The sequence below is a fragment of the Betta splendens genome, chromosome 16 (assembly GCF_900634795.4).
Source record: "Betta splendens chromosome 16, fBetSpl5.4, whole genome shotgun sequence".
NCBI classification, from domain to species: Eukaryota; Metazoa; Chordata; class Actinopteri; order Anabantiformes; family Osphronemidae; genus Betta; species Betta splendens.
In genome coordinates, this window is record NC_040896.2 from 9700999 (window position 1) to 9720704 (window position 19706).

Below are 19706 nucleotides of genomic sequence, written 5' to 3' on the forward strand. Positions count from 1 at the left end.
TGGGGTCAAGAAAGGTTCTTTTTCAAGTACGTTCCTCTTAAGAAATGCAACCTTAAACAAAAAATAACAAAATCGACCCTTTGACTCGCCAGTTTTCATTTCTGCATAATACCCAAGAAGCACTTTCTATTCCGTCTTTACTGTATCTACCCCATGTTGGACAGCCTTTCTCAGTGGATGGCTAACGTAGGGCCCAGACAAGCAGTGAGGTCGTCTGCAAGGCATCTGACCTCCCACACACACACACCTGCCCCCCTCCTACATCAATTACTGGGCCCCACAGCGTTCCATAATGTTGAGAGTAGTCAAGCATATAAATAAAGGTGAAGCAAAATGACTGCTCTGTCTTGACAGAAGTGCTGAACCACAAAGAACACCTTGAAGGGCATGTTAACTGTCAATAGAGTTCTGTGTACGTACCTTCAATTAACATAAAACTAAACAGCTCCCCAGTTAGCCGCTATATAACCCTGGCGCTGTCTCCCCTCACGCCTTCGCTACCCCCACCCCCCGGGTTGGATCCCGTCATGCAGTCTAGCCGCCGAGGAGGCAGTAAACAACATCTCGCCATGTACTTGCAGAGAGGCGGTTACAAACATGCATACGCATAATGATATTCTACACACACACTCGAACTGAAAACACACACTAGTGCAAGTGCACGCTGCGCTCACATTCTACGGGCACATTCACACACAGACACAACAAACGCGTGCACACACGAATTTGAAAAATCCCATTTACTGTGATGCTACGTGACTGAACATCGCTAGCGCTGTGTAGCTTACCCTTCTCTCCCAAGCCAGTGGTAATGCTGCATGAGATTTGTAATGCAGTGGGGAGATGCATATGGAAGGCCTGTGCTCAGATCTCTCGGTCATGCACCCCATTAAGTCCTGCTGTTGATGCTGTTGCTATCAAAGCTGAAGTAAACTGCTCAGCAGTCAGCTGTATGCCTAAGCACAGAGCCCGAGACACGCTAGCGATCACGCTACACTGCCAGGATAGGCTATCTATCTTGTAATTAGGATGTGTGAGTAGGCTACAGATCGGTAAGTGGGCTCAGCACCAATAGTTGTCTAAAAGTAGCGTGTAAGAGTTGACTGCTTTTGGGCCCTGTAACGTCCTGCAAAGTGATCTTGTTCCTTGTACATGTAGGGCACGGTAGCATAGAGTGGGTAAGTTCAAACTAATGGTGCATTCTCTAGGGGGTTTCAACTATAGTGAAGTCTTTCATCATGCAGATTTCCAGACTGTAGAATCAAAACCAATCTAAAGAGGATAATTTGCCCTGAAGACAAACGGAATGATGAAAATGCCCAGAATGAATGGGCTGAAAGATTCAACCCTACATGTGCTGAATAGCCCCTAATGTGTTTGGGTTTTGAGATAACATGCAGTAAATGCCCACATTCTTCTCCTCACCACAAAAAAATCCAATGGCAGCTTTCATATTTGCTTCCCATCACTGGTGATTCCTGGGGAGGCGTTATTTGTGCGGCACACAACAGTGCTGCACTGTTGTAATTGTCTAGGTTTAGCAAAGGGCCACTCATCTTTCACTCCCCTGCCAACACACATGCATATTTGTGGAGGTGAAACTAACATGCTTAGTTGTTGTTTTCCTGCTTTACCATTCTTCAAGGAGACTTAGTTCTGGTGTGGATTTGCTCCCTGTGCGCCTGCAGCAATGTGCCTGTCTCTGGGAGAGGGATGGCATCAGCTGGCATCAAATAGCAGCGATTCAAACCATGCTTCCTTTTCTGTGGGCGCTCCTGTTTCGCAAAGTAGATTGCTGGGGGAGGTTGCTATCTACCTTCTCTCCTTTATTTCTTTTTCTGTTTTTGAATTTCTTTAATTCCTTTCTTTACCCCCTCCCTGTGTCTCATCCCTGCACAAATATTGTTTTGCTGTCTTACGTTTAGGGATGGCCGATGAGATGGGTTCGCCTAAGTGAACTAGGCTGCCTGCAGTGCAGGGGGAACAATAGCTGCATAGATGACGGAAGACGGAAGGAACAGGCGTACAGTAGATATTAATCAGAGAATCTAAACGAAAAGTCATGTGGAAAGTGGATAAGATGATTGATGTTTGAAAGACGTCTTTCTGTGACAATAGGTTGCTCATCCCATTGCCAGACCAGCCTTATCCTTTTAGTCTGGCAGCACTGATTTTTGGTCTCCTGAAAGACTCTGGCGTGAAATTTTGCTAAGCATGGTTGAGAGCTGGAGAACATGGAACACGGATGAGCCGGGATTATGGAGGCCCGAAGCCCTCCCTTCGTCTGTGCCGTGTAGGGCACCTGTGATCCTGAAGGTGTCCACGGACAACAAGGCCTTGTGTGCAGTGACACCACCCTCACAAATCCCCCTCTGTCCCACTGTGCCACTCATCTATACAGTCCCGTCCACCTAACCCTAACCTCTCCACCCAGCCTGTCCCTGTGTTTCTCCCCTTCTGTTCCCTCCCCACATGACTGTGCTCTTACTGTGATTTTATCACACTGAGCCAGATGCATGTTCGGCTGGATGTGCTTTGTGTTTACAGAGTTTTGGAGTTTGGAGGCTTTGCATGTAGTGAAGCAGCTTGGCTCATGGGTGTGAGCTCATTGTCTCAGGTGAGTCTTTGTGTGTCCATCTGCATACGCTGTTGACTGTGCATGTCAGAAGCCAGTAGGCTGTCCTCACTGAGTTCTCCTCGTCATCTCCCCATATTTGTCCTGTCCTTAAGGCCGGCGTTACACGCACGTTACGCTTTTCATCTGCAGTCAATACCCATTGAGCTCTTCATGAATGGGAAATGACAGCTAGTTCATAACTTCCAAGGTTGATCAATATGTATCTGCACTGGCTCAACTCATTCCTGAATCTCTCCTCGCTCAATTCCCAGTGCCACCTTTTGAAGCAAACCGTACGTGATTGAAAAACGACCCCTAATTTATGTGGAAAGTGTGATGTTAACACTGTTACGCTGTGTAATGTGTTCTTCTGGATTATAAATGATACAGTAACTGCTTGACAATGAAAGAGCCTGTTATTTCAGCTGACCTTTAGCGGCTTGTACACGTGGCTGTGCTTGAGAAATTTAGTCAGTGATAATAATACAGCATTATCTACATACTGTTATTTATATAATAATACTTTGTGTGGTTGATTGGATATTAGTTTTTGTAGATTTGCATTAAGTGAGGAATGTCGATGAACCGAGGTCTTTTTTGTGGTGAATTCATGGTGAAGCGCGCATACTGTATAGATTGAGTGGTTAAAATGGATTTTTAAGTACTGAGTCAACAACCGAGACATTGATTCTGAGCTACTTGCAGTAACTCACCTGAAACACATATTTATATTTTGTGTGGACAGTGTGTGTGCTTTCATAATGTAGGAGGTTTATTATCTCTTTTTCTGCTCAGATGACTGTATAGATGCTGCTAATTGTTTTCCTACTGCGCGCCTTCATTTATACTCTTTACTTTTCACATGTGCTGCTCTGAATCACTGTGGTTGTGCACTGTGACCGTTAATGGCTTCGCATCTCACAGGTATCATGCACAACAAAGCCTGCAGCCCCCATAAACACACACACTTGTCCCCAGAGTCCAGCCATGTTGACACAGAAGACAGAGGATTCTTTGAGGGCCGAACTAAGAAAGCTCAAGGCCAGGAGCTAAGGAAAGGCAAAAAAGGTGGAGGGGAGAGAAATGATAAATATCTTTGCTTACTTTTTTCAAACAAGAGGAAGAAAGCCCTCCCTTGCAGAGCTTGAAATGCTGAAGGTCCGGTTGCGACCAGCCAGCAGGCAGCTGTGGCTCCAGCACTTCGCTCTGTATCTCTGAGTCTCTCTCGCTTTCTGATGCTTTCTCCCTCGACCTCCCGTTCAAAGCAAAGTTGGCTCCTTATTTATGTGCAAATTTGCTCTTAGGCCCTACGAGGGTGGCGCGCATGCTGAATCTCTCCTTTCTGGGCTTTAGCAGATTATCCCGCTGCTCCCTTTGGTCCCCATCGCCCTAAGCCCAGCTGCCCCGACCTTTTGTCATTGAGACTTTCTCTTCTCGTCTTGGTGTCTTTTTTTTTACGCCCACCCCCTCCTTTTTTCCACCGTCCCTCCACACACTTCCCCCCACGCCGCAAGGCCTGAACTCTCTGGCTCTAGACGCCGCCGCCATCACCTCCCTCCTCCTCCTCCTCACCTTCCTCCTTCCCCCTCCACCTTGTCCCTTGCCTCTCTTCTCCATCTCCTGCCTCTTTCCTTCACTTTCTCTCAAAGGGCCATTATATCGCTCTCTTCATGGACAAAGGACCCTGGAGAGACACAGGGAAAGAGAAGGAGGGGGGAGAGAGAAGGAACATGGCTTGTGCTTTGCTGCTCTCTCATTCCTAATCGATGAAAGTGGCCCACGTGGAGCTCTGAAGGCTAATCAATACTTTTTTTTCAAGCTCTTTCTATTTCTCCCTTTTTTTTGACCATCCATTTTGTTGCTGACTCTAACAAAACATGAGGACAGAGCAGAATAAGCAAGGGGAGGGTGTGGTGGGTGGATGTTTGTAGGGAACACCCCCTGATCACTTCCCTCTGGGGGGTTCTAGAAGAACAGTAGAAATGTGTTTCGACCAGTGCAGAACAAGTTTGTGTCTAGTGCAGTAGAACACTCGGCGCGGAACGGATGGAAATGTGAGAGTGAAATCAACAATGTGACCTCAGCTGACCGCATCTGTACCAGTGCGCCAGCCCTCCATCCCACCCGCCTCACACGTTTGCCCCTTTTCTCTCGCCGCTGCCTCCCCGCCGGGTTAGGTTGCTGAGCAAACAGAAGGCAAAGAGTTGACTCTTTCTCCGGCTCAGCTCGCCGTATGGGTGCATGGAGGGATTTGGGAAGCCTCAGTCTGCTAAGCCACTTCATTGTATTCTTCTCCATCTTCCCTCTCTCACCTCTCCCCTCTCTCTGTCTTCCGTTCTCACACTGTCTACGCCTGTGCTCTGTCTAGTCCACATAAATACTAAGCAGTGTTGCCGTAGAATAAATTAAAATCTGTTTGACGTTAAAAAAGCTGCCTTCCTCCACTTTTACCATCTTTAGACAGCGACAGCATATTTTAATGTTGATAACCTGCTGACAGAAGAACATTTAATAGAGTATTTTTATTTTTCAGACAACAATACACTTAGAGAACAGTTGAAGTGTCAATCTGTAGGTCAGTATACAGTATTTGTCTGTAGAGATATACATACTGCAAACACCACTAAAGCAAATTTGTCTGGGAGCTTTGTTTATGTATTTGTGTGTCTCACACACAAAACCATGCACAAAACACAGAGATATGCTTTGTGAAGAATACAACACAGGCTGATCCATCAGTTCTCAGCTTCTCTAATCCTCTATTAGTCATAACCTAATGATATACAACGATAGCTCTACAAGGATTCCCGTTTTCTTCACTGGTACGCGCTAAAGATTGAACTTTAAAACAAATTGGATAATTTAATTAAAACTAAATGAGATGAAATGAATTTACTCATGAAGCTTATTCTCTACTCACGCAATACAAAACATGCAGTACATAACACTGCAACTCGGGGACCTTGTTCCACCCTCCTGACTGTTTCACACACCTGTCTAACTGGATATTTAACAGCTTTTTCCCTTCCCTATCACCCTCCCAACACCAGCAGAGAGAAACAATTACGCTCAACTCTGCCACTGAAATGACAATGCGACATCCTCTTCACTTTACACCACCCGACTGTTAACCGTATGTGGTAATTACCTTTTTGCAGCGTCTTCGCAGTCACTTTATTAGTCTCCTAACAAGGCTTTTTCAAATATAAATAGCAGCCAATGAAATGGCAATTAACCTTGCAAATAGGTATAAATGACTGTCCAGGAGAGAAGGGTATTGACGGGGAGCGAGAAAGGGAGCGAGGAAGATGAGATGGGGATGAAGAGGGGGGGAAAGCAGACAGACAGAGAAATATTCAGGCAATGGTGGGAGATGATGCAGCCCATAGGCAAACTGCTCCCATGGGCCATTGTTTGTTGTGTCTGCGCTGACCATTGTTTCGGTCCCTATTAACCTCTTGGCCCCCTGTGTGAGAGCGGGAAAGGATGGGAAGATTCAAAATGACAGACATGGCCTAGTGACATGGGAGGTGAGGAGTGGTTTTAACAGGAGCTTAGGGGCAGTGGGGACCCTCTCTGTCTGTCTACATAAGGAGGGGGGCCTGCAGGGGTTGCATGTGAGAGAGAGGGAGTGTGTCTGCTCCAGTTTGGAGGGAACAGTGGGGAATGTGGGGCTGACCAGAAGAGGGAGGAGTTGGCCAGACCAAGAGCAGTCTGGGAAATGTGATCCTAGACGGGCGCTGCTGATGCACCTGCTCTCATACTTGTGGGGTTGTATTGTCTGTCTTCACCGAGTGGCTTTAAACTATTTTACATGTTTCATTGAGATGATGTATTACCCAACGGCCAATTGTGTGAAGACGTTCTACCATGCTTACATTTTTTTACTCCTATATTACACGACATGACATGTCACTCCAATTTTCCACTTTGGAGGAGTATTTGAGAAGAACATAGCTGTTAAACTTGTAAGTAATGCTTGCCCAATGTTTGCTGTGCTCCATTATATTGGTCTTTACTAGTCAAATATACAAAAGGAATTTGTCTTGTAAAAAACAGAAATAGAAATTACAGAAGGGACTACGAAAGTATAATGGTTTGTAAGAGCAGTAGTAGTTTGTGAAAATGATAAAAAAATATGTATTTCAGTGGCATCTGTTTACAAAAACATCATTGTCTACCACAGAAGACAGATTTTAGTGTATCGGGCCTGAGAGTCGTATCTGTCATCACATTTATCTCTGTAACAACAGGCTTCAATGGCTTGGCCCTCACAAACCCACTGTTCCTTCATGAGTCCATGTGGTGCTTCATGAGTCAGTGTGTCACATCACGAAGCCGCTAGGAAAAGCTTCTGTCGATTTACATGGGGACACACCATTTCCTGCATAGGAAGGGTGCCGCCTGTGCTCCCTCTTACTGTATGTGTCCAAGCATTACAGGATTGGGAGAACACTCGAGCTAACCTCTGAGAGCCTTACCTGTGCTCTAGCGTGCAATGAAATGACAACTCCTCGCCACACAGTGAGAGCCAGTGGGAAGATGGAGCTGGTGGAAGGTAGCCCTAAGAGGATGAACTGTGGGATTTATAGTCTTGTGGGTAGGGCCGAGTGCCAGATATTCCAGCTGAAAGTCCTGTGGATCAGATGAAGCTGTCAAGCAGGGCAGTGAGATGAGAGAACCATGGGGAGAGGGAGCTTGAAGATGGAGGCCAGGCAGGGAAGCTCCTCGGATAGCGGAGACAGAGAGCTTAGGCTGGGGATCAGGGTAGTTTTACTGGAAACTGTCAAAGGTAGAGAGGGAGTGAGGGAGAACTGAGATAGCGTGTGTGACGAGAGAATTAATGAGGTGAAGAAATGGAAAGTTTAACACAAAATCATTCCCACAAAGATCAGATTAAGAAAGTGGGTTAAACTCAATTTTGACTTAATTTGTATTGTGAGCAGGACACTTCAGCGCCACAAGAGACGAGTGTGTAAAAGGAGGGGTTCAGCTCCTGAAACCTGCAGCCACTTTAACCAAGAGCCATTTGAGTAGAAGACATAAAGGGTCAGCAGACCCGACAAGTCGCATGAGCAGTGTTTAACGTGTCGCGGTGCGTCTGGGCCTCACTCTTCTGGGGGAGCCTGGGAAAGTTGTGTTAAATTACGCAGAAGGAGGGAGTGGGACCCTGTCAGGACGTGGCGTGGCGTTGTGCGGAGTGCAGCGGATGGACATGGCATGGTTATGCCCCCCGGAGTGCACTGTCAGGCCTCATGACCGCATTGTGTGACCACACAGAGATGCTCATGCACACACACACACTTTGAGGATAAAGCCCGAGCAAAGGGCAAGAAAAGGAGCCATGGGATCTACCTCCGTCTGCACTGACCTCCCAACATGCCTGTTTATGCATTTTACTACAAAAGAAAAACTGGACGTAAAATATTCACTGAATTCATCTATAGCAAACATCCACTTACATTTCAAAAGGGTGGGTTGTTTTCTCAGAGCTTTGTAAATGCAGTATTAGCATTCACACTGTTAACCTGAAATAGTCGGTGGTTTCCCAATTTACTGAAAGTAAGACCTGGGGTAAATCTGGTCAGTGATGAGAAACCTATTCACAGTGAAACTGTCATATCAGTAGAAGGTGTGATACTTAATGTAATGTACCCATTTAACTAACAGCAGGTGACGGTCTAGAGGAAAAGTTTCCTAAATGGACGGAAACCTCCAGCAGAACCAGGCACAGGCGGCGCAGACGGCTGTCACATCAGCAGTTTCATTTTCATTTTCGCACTTTTAAAGTAACGCACTTTGTCACTGTCAAACACAACAACAAAAACCTGCCAGATAGACACAAAGTACTGAAATCGTTGACTAAATCCTGTCTGTTCAACAGACAAGTTTTGTTGCTACAGCGCAACTAGAGGTTTGTACTGCACGCTCTAAGCTTAAAAACATTGTGCGTAGACAATAACTTCATTAGGAGAAAAATCCTGTTGGTTTTCAGGGGATAAAGGATACGTACGTACAGTATCCTTGTCCTTTGTTCTGCTCTCTGCTGAAACCATCCTGACTCTCTGTCTGCTTCAAGGTGCCGTAGAATGTAATTCCGCTCTCGCGCTGTTGCTCCATTGTGCTGTGCGGAGCCTTGACGTGTAGAGCTGCTGGTTAGCGGATAGACGTGCCGCGGTCCCGCGCCGTGGCAGCCGGGAGGAGGTGGATGCCTTCATCAGGCATCACTGCAACCAGGAGCTGGGGAAACTGCAAAGGAGCATTTCTTTGATGGTGTGCGTGCGAAGCCAACTGCATTTTGGCATTCAGCATATTCTGCGTCACTTCAGGGGTTACAAATCAGATTAATAAACGCTTAATTACTTTAAAAGGAAATTCCTCTGGCTTTAATCGAATATTAATCACTGCTTATCGTTGTCTTTTAGTCACGCTTTAATTACCATGTTTTTTTGCCTTTTCTGGGCTTTCTGTGCTTTGTAATATGCATGGCTGAATCACTCCCTTTATTTCTTATACACTTGATTATTTATCTATTGTTTCACACCATTCAAACCTTGTTATATGGTGGATTGGTAAGACCTTGAATGAATCTTTCATGCATTACCATACATTGAAAAAAATCGCACAATCTGAAAAAAGGAAAGCATTTCCTCCCAGATGCGATTCAGGTTTTCCATAGACTGTGATCAGTGATTTTCAGCATGTCTGGTTCTGGTCGACCTGACAAGTTTACATATCTCAACACGGCCTTTCCACTCACCTCCAGTCCTTACCTGTAGCTATTCAAAGAGATGGACGTGTTCGCCGGCCTATCGCATCTGAAAGCGAAGGCATTTCTCTCCAGGGCACTGACTGACCACACGAACCAAGCTTTGTTGTGTCCAACCCGAATATCCCCTGACATGTCGCTCCAGCGCCCAGAGAGTATAATTCAACATGATTGGCTAACTCTGCTGGAAGGCATGATTTTGGCCTGTCCAGCGCCGTACATCACTGTGGCCCAGGGGCATTGTGGGGAGGGGGAGTCGAGTGTTATCCTGGTCCAGTTAACACCGGTAATTTCGATGAAGGAAATGACGAATGGTTGACAAATTCTCAATATCGTGTAGTTCGAAGAATGCTGCGACTTGTTCAATCAGCTGGCACCTGTGCAAGGGTTTAATTCTTCTATCCCTCTCTTGCACAGTTTCCTTTAATATGCCTTTACACACATATGGGGACGCGCTGTCCGCTCTAGCATGTGCGCTTCTTTTGTTTCTCAACAGTGACACAAAGTGCTATGGGCCAACGCGGGGAGCACAAGGTATGCTTAGCCCGATTCTGTCTCTCTCAGTGCCCCTCAGATGCCCCCCAGGCTAGACTGGATGGCCTGGGAGACTTTACCATGTGCCCCGCTTCCATCATACGTGCCCACTCCATTCTCCCAGCAATACGACGATGCTCTGTCATTGTAAAAGTAGATTAATTACCTGCTTTATATATTTGCCAATGTTCTCCAGTGGTTGAACTCCAGTAAAATTGTTCCCGAGACAGAGTGAATTACCAGTAAACTAGCGCCTGGTATTTTACTGTTGCTCATATTATTATGTTTTGCTCCCGCTGTATTACTCTTTAAAATTGGGTTGTGTCTTTCGTGCACCATTTTGTATATGAATAATCCAACCAGCAAATATAAGCAAAGTAATATTCCTTGGAGTGAGGAATTAGTTTTTCTTTGCGTGTGTGTGTTTCTGGGAGCTTTATTGTAACATCATAAAGCCTCCTCTGTCTCTGATATCAGTAATAAGAGAGGAGCTGGCACAGGGTGCAGCAGGGAAGTGATTAATACTCTGGCTTTTCTCTGCCTCATCCTGGCACAATGCTCCTCCTGTAGGTATTGCCAGCTGGTTCACCTGCCTTCCTGCAGAGAGTAGGAAGACCTATGCTGTAATATCAGCAGCACATTATACTGTCTACACATGAACCATACCACCCCCTCTGTGCTTTACCATATCATCTTCAAGGCGGGGGGGAGAGGCTGGTGGTTATGGTAGTGAGGGGAGATGTAGAGCGCAGCCGATTATCCCCTAATTAACGCTGATATCTCCCCCATGGACAATGTCCCATCTCATCAGTGGACCGCCGTGTCTTAATGGTAGGTGCTAACTGCCTCGCTCGCATATGTCAGTCCTCGTTAAAGGACTACGCCATGCGATAATGTCCTCCCGTTTAATGGCTTGTAAAAAGATGGTTAACGCTCACTATTTGCCCCCCCCCCCCCTTTTTTTTTTCTTTTGCTCCTTGCTGCCTCAACGACATGACGGATACAGTGTGATGGAGCACTCTTTGGGGGAAGCTAATTGCAGGCAGAGAATACCTCTGCGTTTGAAGTGCGATAGCTGTGAGGAGGTAAATGATTGGCTGCAGCATGTGCAACACTTCAACCAGTTCTGTCCACAGCTCAGTTACTGTACAGGTGACTAATTACCACCCGTAAGCCGCATGCATCCCATAATTATTAATCACCACCAATGACACGCAGGCTCAGTGCAGTAGGCAGAATCTCATCGACAACTTCCCAGTATGAACAATGAAATGTTTTCCTTTTGACTTCACTTATGCTTTCATTAACCAATAACCGCGTCTAAGAAATGTGTTACACAGCCCAAGTTTACTCTGCCATTAGTCTGGCAGCCAGTAAAAGCAAATGAACTGCCACTTTTTAATATGCTAGACAAGAGTAAGAATTCTTCTAATGTCAAGAGCAGAGTTTTTTTCCCCCTCCCCACTCACCCTCGCGCCATTTCTCTCTCTCTCGCGCTCCATCTATGCATTCGTGTTGTATTATGAAAAAAGCAAACATGATTATTTTTGATTTCCCGTTTGCCTGAGCAGTACATTTGGCCCACCCCTCTCTCCCCCGACCCTCTTGATTGAGGGCTAATGAAAAAGCTGTCCTGAGCGTCGCTCCCTCCCTGTATCCATTAAGAATAATTAGACGGGAACAATTTTGATGCCTGTAACCTCGGTGAGTGTGGCTAATGGTGTTATAAATTGCTCCTTGTCCTGGGCCCTGCAAGCATTGGCGCGCGGCGGTGGGGGCGAGACGCTTAATTCAAAAGCACTCTGTCAACAGCACTGATTTGTGTGGTTAATGAGAGCGTTTAAAACAACAGGCGCAGCTCATGCATCCTAATGCCGATGGCAGGAGCAGGTTCGATAAAGAGGCTTGTCCACCATAATTAGCCACGACAAACGCCCAGGATTAAGAGACGAGGGGCCGAACGTCACGCGCCCTCTTAAAGCCGGCCCTGTTTGCTCCCACTCTGCCACTGTCTCTTTAAAGCCTTCCTTCAACAGCATGACTAACTGCATTTTTCTGTCGTCTGTCTCTTTATGTCTGACAACGTCTCTGCCATCTTTTCTTTTATAATTCACTGTGGCTCTTACCATATTCTCTCTGTCTATATGTATAATATATATGTTTCTGAGGCAGGAGGATGATTAGAGTCTATGAAGGCTCTTCGGGACGGAGACTGCTGGTGGGTGGGGATGTTCAGACCTGAGCTATAAAGTAAGGAAACATGCTCTCCTCCCACTAAATCTTACATATTTCCCTCACGCATGTCGTCCCGTTTCCCCACTGATGTTCACTGCAATTCTCATCCTCCTCAGTGAAGTTCTCCGTCTGTGTCCTGTGTTTATTCAGTCTTCGCACCTCCCTTTCTCTGCCTGCTTTCTATTCCTTTTACAGCCTTTTTGTCTAAGGCTCAGATGGCCAAGACGAGAGGAGCCGTAAAACCCAAGCAAGGCCCCAAATCTTTTATTGTTGAGTTGAACAAAAGGCATAACATGGAGAAAGTTCAGCTAGAAATAGAAAAGGCCAGACAGGCGAGCGAGAGATTGAGGATGATATAACGATCAACTCAGGAATCAAGGATTTTAAAGGCAATTGACCTGCAACAGTAAGAAATGTTTAAAACGCGGGTACGTTGTATCCTTGCCAGTGGCGCAAAAGATGCTGCTAATATGTTTTAATCAGCCGTGGTTCCGCAGAAGTCTTCCAGGACTGTGTCTGTCTCTGTAATGGATGGAGAGAGAGAGAGCGACAAAGCCGGGCCCACTTTAAAGGGTGTTCAATTCCCCTGTAAATGCCTGCTGACAAGATTAATTGAGCACTGCAAAATGGTAAACTCTGAAACCCGCACCTAAAAAAAAAAAAAAAAAACACGTTGCACAGATGCGGGTGTTGACAGGAATTAACGCGCACCCAAATGTTCCTATGTGCGTTCAGGCACGTGCATATTGTGTCGATAAACACACATTAGTTTGCACAGGCCCATGAGTATGCAGACCGCTGTGCTTCCCTTCATGCACACCCGCGCTGGCTTTCCTCAGCCTACTTGCACATGTCTTGCCCAACACAAATGACTTGATGGGCAGTTAAATGCAGGGGTCGGGGGTTAAATGAACACCGTTGTTTATGAGGATGCTGTGTGAATCCATTTGCATTCTAATATTCGCTCTATTCTGAAAGACACACACACACGGCCTGAGAGAGCCAAGAGGGAGGGTGCGAGATGAGGGGATATGACTGGTGGACGGCTTGTTTTAAAATCCCATTATCAAGTTATTTATGGAATTCATGGCCCGGCAACCTCTTTGACCTTGTTTTGTTAAACATGAACCAGACACGATTCCAGCACGTGGTGCTGCCTATTAGCTTTTGTTTTCAATAGCCTTAAAATGTCAGCAACTTCAGTCACCCCTGGGCAGCTTTGCACTTGTGTGTTTTGGCCCTCATCAAGTGGACACATGGTATACATCACACACACACACACACACACACACATACACACACACACACACACACACACACACACACACACACACACACACACACACACACACACACACACACACACTCTCTATGTACTCAGGCGCACATTCAAATGTGCATATGAGCAAACACACGACTTTGGCAAAATTCAAAATCCATCTATGAACACACATTCCCTTTAAAACTATCCCAGACGCGGGGCCCTCAGACAGACAGCTCCCCTCCCAGATCAGCCCCATTACTGGCTGTCTGTATTTGTGTTTGTTTGGAATTTAACCCACTTTTTATGGCTGGTCATGGGTTGACTGACACTCGTATAAAATCCATGCAAATCCCAACAAGCTCTTTACCCTAATGCTCCTGTTTAAACATGGAAGGCCCGTTCATTTCCCCACAGCTGTTAGGACTGCTCATCGGTCAACAACCACTCATTACGCGAAAGCAAACTGAAGGGTCATTTAAAGACGGCGCTGCGCTGGTGACGTGGTGGAAATCAGGCAGAGTAAAGCTTAGTGGAGTGAAGACTTCACCAAGGAGGAAGTGAGATTTCTCCATGTGGGTATATACCTGCTCTGTGACCTGCAGGTGCACTGATATCTGTGGCGGTGGCACATTTGGAGACAGGTGTAAGTGTCACCTGGCTGCTCTCCATCATTTCTTCCCACGCCTCGAAGCAGTTGTGTGTTCAGTACAAATGGCGATGCTCCACCGTGGGTACAGTGTCCTTAATTGCTTAATTCCATTGACACGTTTCCACCTCCAGTTCTTCATTCATCAGGTGGCTTCCCTCTTAATTAGTGCATTGACTATGTCAGTGTGGCTATATTGCGATTACGCCTATTTCAGTGGAAAACAACATCCTTCACATTTGCAGCGTTCCTTCACTCCATCGTCTCTTTTTTTGTTATTTGCCCACACAAATCTCTCAGCAATGCCACTGGCAAAGAGCAAGTATTTGAAGAGGGCAAAAGTAAAATCGAGCCAGAGACTGCCCCTGTGTGTTTTACATTATTCAGCGAGGCCCCAGCTGTGAGGCATTGAAGATTAAATCCCCCACATTCTAACATATGCCAGCTAAAAGACTTTAGCGCTGGTGTGGGCCACTGCCACCAGGCAGAAACAGACTAAAACAACAACAGTTAAGCAGCCCTCATGTACTTCATGATACTTCTGAGAAGATCAAGTCCAACACTGATTAACATTTAGTGATCAAATGTGGCAGCTATAGGTCTGCCACAGGCCAAACCTCACTACTCAATGTCAATCCATTATATATTGGTTAAACATGTAGTTAATGGTCTTAGGATTGAATACATTATCCTTGGGTTTGTGTGCAGCCAGCAACACCACATTATGAACAGTTTGAATGTTTAGCTTGTTTTTTCACAATCAGGACTTGAGCTCAAAGTTCTTGTAAACAACAAATTTGCTCAATTTCACTGTATTCAAGGAATAAAATCTTGCTTTGGAGTAGATAGGATGAATCATGTTCAGTTAAGTGAAGGGAGAAGAAATCGATATGTTTAAAATGCAGGGCGTGCTTATTCTAATGTTTAATGTTATTATATAGTATAACATGAAATTACCTTAGTGTTGTGGTGGTTGAGGGTCAGTTAAAACGCGCAGTCCTTGGCAACTTCTGGCTCCATGTTTGAGTCTGTGGAGCCGCAGACCGGTCGGGAGTCACAGAGACTGATGAGCTCATGAAGATTTCTCAAATTTTGCATCAATGGTCTAAGACGCATCTTTTATTAATGAACAGGTCCAACGAGCCTGCATCTCTCAACACGAGTAGTCGTGTTGTTGAATGAGTCTGCCCCATGGTGACAGTGCAAGCAACACAATCAGCAAATCACTGGAAGTCCATTAATTTCCTGCAGAGCTGAGTGACAAGAAAACTCAGCTGATGTGTGGACAATCAACAAGCTTGTAAACATGGCCCAAGTACTTGAGGTCATCAGCTGTTAAGAGCTAATCACATTTGTGGGCTTCCTCTACTGCTGGACCTCCCTTCATCACTAATAGGGTTTGATAATAATCCTTACAATTATCCATGTTATGAAAACAAATTGGTACCAGACACCGTCAACTCTGTTTCAGTTAAAACTACAGGATGGGAGGAGGAGTGTAAGGACATGTGGAGCACAGCTGCAACTATGAGCGAGCTGAAGAGGAGCATTCTGAATGATTTTATTTTACCACAAACCTAAAACTGCTCATCAGCTTTCTCAGCTCAGCAACTGAACTGCCCCATGGACATTCTGAAGCTGTAGCTTTTCCACCGAGCAGTGGAACTCTGCTGTCTGTTGCAATAGATTTTACAGCAGGAGAGTTAAATACACGTCAAAAACATTTGTCTTTTGCATTTTAAGACCACACTCTTATATCACAGTTGCTTGACATTCTCCTCTCTGTGTCGACGTGTTACCAGGGCAGGCGGCACCACAGTAGCTCATGTGTGATGAGATCTAACGCACCTTCAATTATGATTGACAACAATAATTTTCTGGAGAATTTGCTGCTATAAAGAGCTCGTTCTCAGGGAAAAAGGTATAACGCTGCTGCACCCGAACGTGTACTGACGTGTGCGCAGCTCATACGTGTGCAAAAACCCACACGCCAACTCCCAGAGAGGAGCCTTGGGATGTGGTGCAGGTGGTTGTCAGTGCCCCGGGAAAGAGTCGTTTTCACTGAGGGAAAGGTGCCAAAATACCTGAGTCCAGGCCAACGACTGCGTGAGTGCTGTGCAGGGAGGAGGTAGGAAAAGTGAAAGAGGAGCATGAAATACTGAGCAGCAGCAGGACGGACCAACATAATGCACATAATGGATGCAAACCAACTATTATTAGTCAGTATTGTCCCTCTATTCATCTGATAGCACATGTCCCTCCTGGTACTGGTTTATGTTTAATAATGAGACCTGCCTGTTTTTTGAGGGGGACACTTTAGCTGAAGCACATAAACTAATCAGTGCTCTCAGGTGGACAAACTATGTAATGGCAGCATCTACAGTGATTTAGTTTCCTTCAGTTATTTTCACCGTTTGACACTAAATGTCTTCTTTCTAGGAAATATGTGCACAAGAATGTGAAAGCTGCTGAGGATGTCATGATGTGGCATGACCGGTGTTAGTCAAAGCCTGTGGCGTTTCATGTGTCCTGTGTCGCTACCTTTCCCAGTGCATTGAGGTCGTCACAGCTGCTACGCCACACTTGTCTTGCAGTCTGAATGAACACTCCCTGTTGGATTTAAAGGTTGTTCTTCGGGCCTCTTGGGCAGAGAGCCTGCTCTTCTCCCTCCAAATCTTAGAACAGTCCCCTCTCCTGGGAGTGTGTGCGCTAGGAGTGGCAGCGCTCCCTGGTGTAGTGTTGGCCCCAGGCTGCACAAGGTAACATCAAACGATTCATCTCTTCATGACTTATTTATTTATTATACTGACTCTGTGTGTGTGTGTGTGTGTGTGTGTGTGTGTGTGTGTGTGTGTGTGTGTGTGTGTGTGTGTGTGTGTGTGTGTGTGTGTGTGTGTGTGTGTGTGTGTGTGTGGCACGGAGAAAAGGAGAGTTTGTATTTGAAAAGGCGTTTGTGCATTTGCCATTGGTGCAGGTTTGTTTTCATTCTGTCTTCAGACGCCGCCACCGGTTGCAGCTTCCTCCCTGGTGGTGAGCAATGGAGTCGAGGGAGAGTGGGGGGTCCCTGTAACTCCAAATACGGGACCTGCACCGCTCTCTGTGCTCCCACCTCCGCTGTGTTCAAAGGATACGGGAACCTCCCTCTACTGTCACTACCTTCCCAAAGCAGGAACACATAAAGTCAAGGAAGAGACACATTTATTGGCACTGTCACCTTGGCTGAGTGTGTTTTCCAAGACTGGCCTCATGCCACACACTCTGTGAATGCTTAACATATGAAACACCCACTGGTGGAGCTGAACATACAAAAGTCATTGAACAAAGCCAAATGTGAAACGGGAAATCCTCCAAGGCTGGCGGACATGGCACCAGCATCCAGAGCAGACATTCACACTCGCTCATTTATTAACTTTTCCCCCGTTGTACTTGTGGTTTTGCATCTGGTGCAGCTTAACATTCAGAATGTGCGACTGGATATTAACCGCCAACACACCACATCAAAGACGGAAAGCAAATAATTCGCTATGAAGAGTAGCAGGAAACACTAAGTACACACGTGTCAAACTTAAATGTCTGGCTTAGTTTACTTTCTCTTTCCTGCGCTGCACACTTTGATGGGTCGTCTACTGGGCCACTCCGTCCTGGTGTGCGCTTAGACTTCTCGACAGCTTGGAAAATCTTGAGACAATCAGGGCTGCTACCTACTTTACCGTGATGAATCGCGTTCCAGCTGGACCAAGAGTCCACGGAGCCCCTTGCTGAAAAATCGGCCCCCTAAACCGGGCGGACGGGGAGCGGCGTAGCCGAGCACTTCGTCTCGACACCTCCCCCACCCCTTCCCTCCCTCCAAATGAATATCCAACCTCGTCCTCCATAAAGTGCATTAGGCACCGAGAGTCATTAGTACAAATGGGCTCAAGGTACTTCTGCAAGGAGGCTGAATGCGTTTGTGATTGTGTGTGTGATGCAGATAGGGAGGGGACGGTGGAGGATGCTTCGGCCTCTCCTGTCCATTGTTTGGCATGCCCACCAATCCCCTCTACACACACACACACACACACACACACACACACACACACACACACACACACACACCTAGTCTGTGAATCTGCACCTATCCCTTGTCACCTCCGCACCTCCCCCTCTCCCCCACCCTTCACCATTCCTGTGGAGAAGACAGGGTGCCCCCCTGGCCCCTGTTCTCTCCTGCTGCGATGGGGAAGTGCATCCTCATTTAATAATGTATCAGAGGGAAGGCAGACGGAGAGAGAGCGAGCTCTGACCCAGACGAATGCAGCCTCTCCATTATTTAGCATTTACAGACACCTTCCAGCTCATTTCTGACTCAATATTTAATATAGCAGTAGGAGAGGGAGGGCATCCTTGAATACTCACACCCACTTGATTTTTCACCGTTAGTTTGTATTTTAGCCTAATGAAAAGGAAACACATATAGATATATTGTATGTGTAGACCTACTGTTCTGTATCTATCCAAACAAAGGAAAAGCGCCTTTAGCCCACCGGTCTGTTTTCCACACAGACTGTATGGTGACTCTAGCGTGCACCATATGCTGGAGCCACAGTTTGATGTGAGTGATGTGGATGCTGACGCGATTAAGCATAAAACGTTTGTTTACAGTGCAAGTGGGTGTGAATCAGAAACTCCAGACTTTATTTGCTTGCTTCAAATAATAAATATTAATATAAATGATCTGTTCCGGTTTATTTTAGCCTAAGTTTTACTTTATTAGAAACGCACTGTTGACTTTCACCTTTTTGTCTCCAGACTGAAGAAATCTATAGTCTTACATGGATAACGTTCCTGCATACCATTTCTATGCTGTTAATTGTAATGGTGCATTGTACAGTGTGTATGTGCTATTGCTGGTGTGGTTTTGTAACCTCCAAATGAATCCGTCTTTGTCCTGATCTCTTTTGCAAAGAACTTCCTAAACTCAATAAAATCTACTTTGCTAAACAAAAACTTTTAAAACCTCGTTACATTAAAATGTAGTTTACATCGTCCACTCTTTAGCCTTAGGAGATGGCTCTTGGCAACTGAATCAAAATGCAGGCAAGTATTTCAGACTCAAGTTAAGAAGAAAATGTTAAATTAAGTAATTTAACACTAAATTGAAGTGTACAATGAACCATGACACTTTTGGAAAACTGCACTTTTGGGCCTGATCTTTGGAGGAAAACTCATGGTTCCCCATAGTTACACCAGCAACACGTCTGCAGTTCTATTCTCACAGCTGTGTACAGTACATGGAATGTTCCACATGTGTACATTACATTATGTACGTAGATTCATGAGGAGAAAACTAAGCCACTGTTTGTTTATAATCAGCAGCACCTTTCTTGATAAATCACAAATCCAGAAAAGCTAGGAACGTGGCAGCGTGGGTAAAATGGCTCCTATTTGGAGTGTGTTTACCAGCAGGGCCCAGTTCACGTGTCATATTTGCCACATCGCATTATTAATTCTCACTGAACAGGAGGAAACATGTTCATCTACAGTATGTGGGCTTCTCTACCTGCCCAAACAAACAGGCTCCTGTTTATGTGGATGCCCTTTTACAGTACCTACTGTACTGTATCTGTGCTTTAATCGCAGACCAGTGTGACATACTGGGCAG

The 19706-nt window shown here is 45.8% G+C and overlaps 1 protein-coding gene across 21 annotated transcripts in view; it reads left to right on the forward strand.

The window, feature by feature from the left end:
• The window catches only part of pou3f1 (POU class 3 homeobox 1), a 194581-nt gene that overhangs the window by 89079 nt on the left and 85796 nt on the right, over window positions 1-19706 (forward strand). For 2 of the 21 annotated variants that reach the window (XR_008692737.1, XR_008692728.1), the window contains 2 exons: window positions 16505-16824; window positions 17063-19071. The exons of 13 other annotated variants lie outside the window; for them this stretch is intronic. The gene's annotated coding sequence lies outside the window, so the exon portion shown is untranslated. Of the gene's footprint in view, window positions 1-1925; window positions 8677-8696; window positions 12808-16504; window positions 16825-16992; window positions 19108-19706 lie in introns of those variants that run through there. 6 more of the 21 variants (XR_008692738.1, XR_008692732.1, XR_008692733.1 and 3 more) reach the window with 6 other exon arrangements.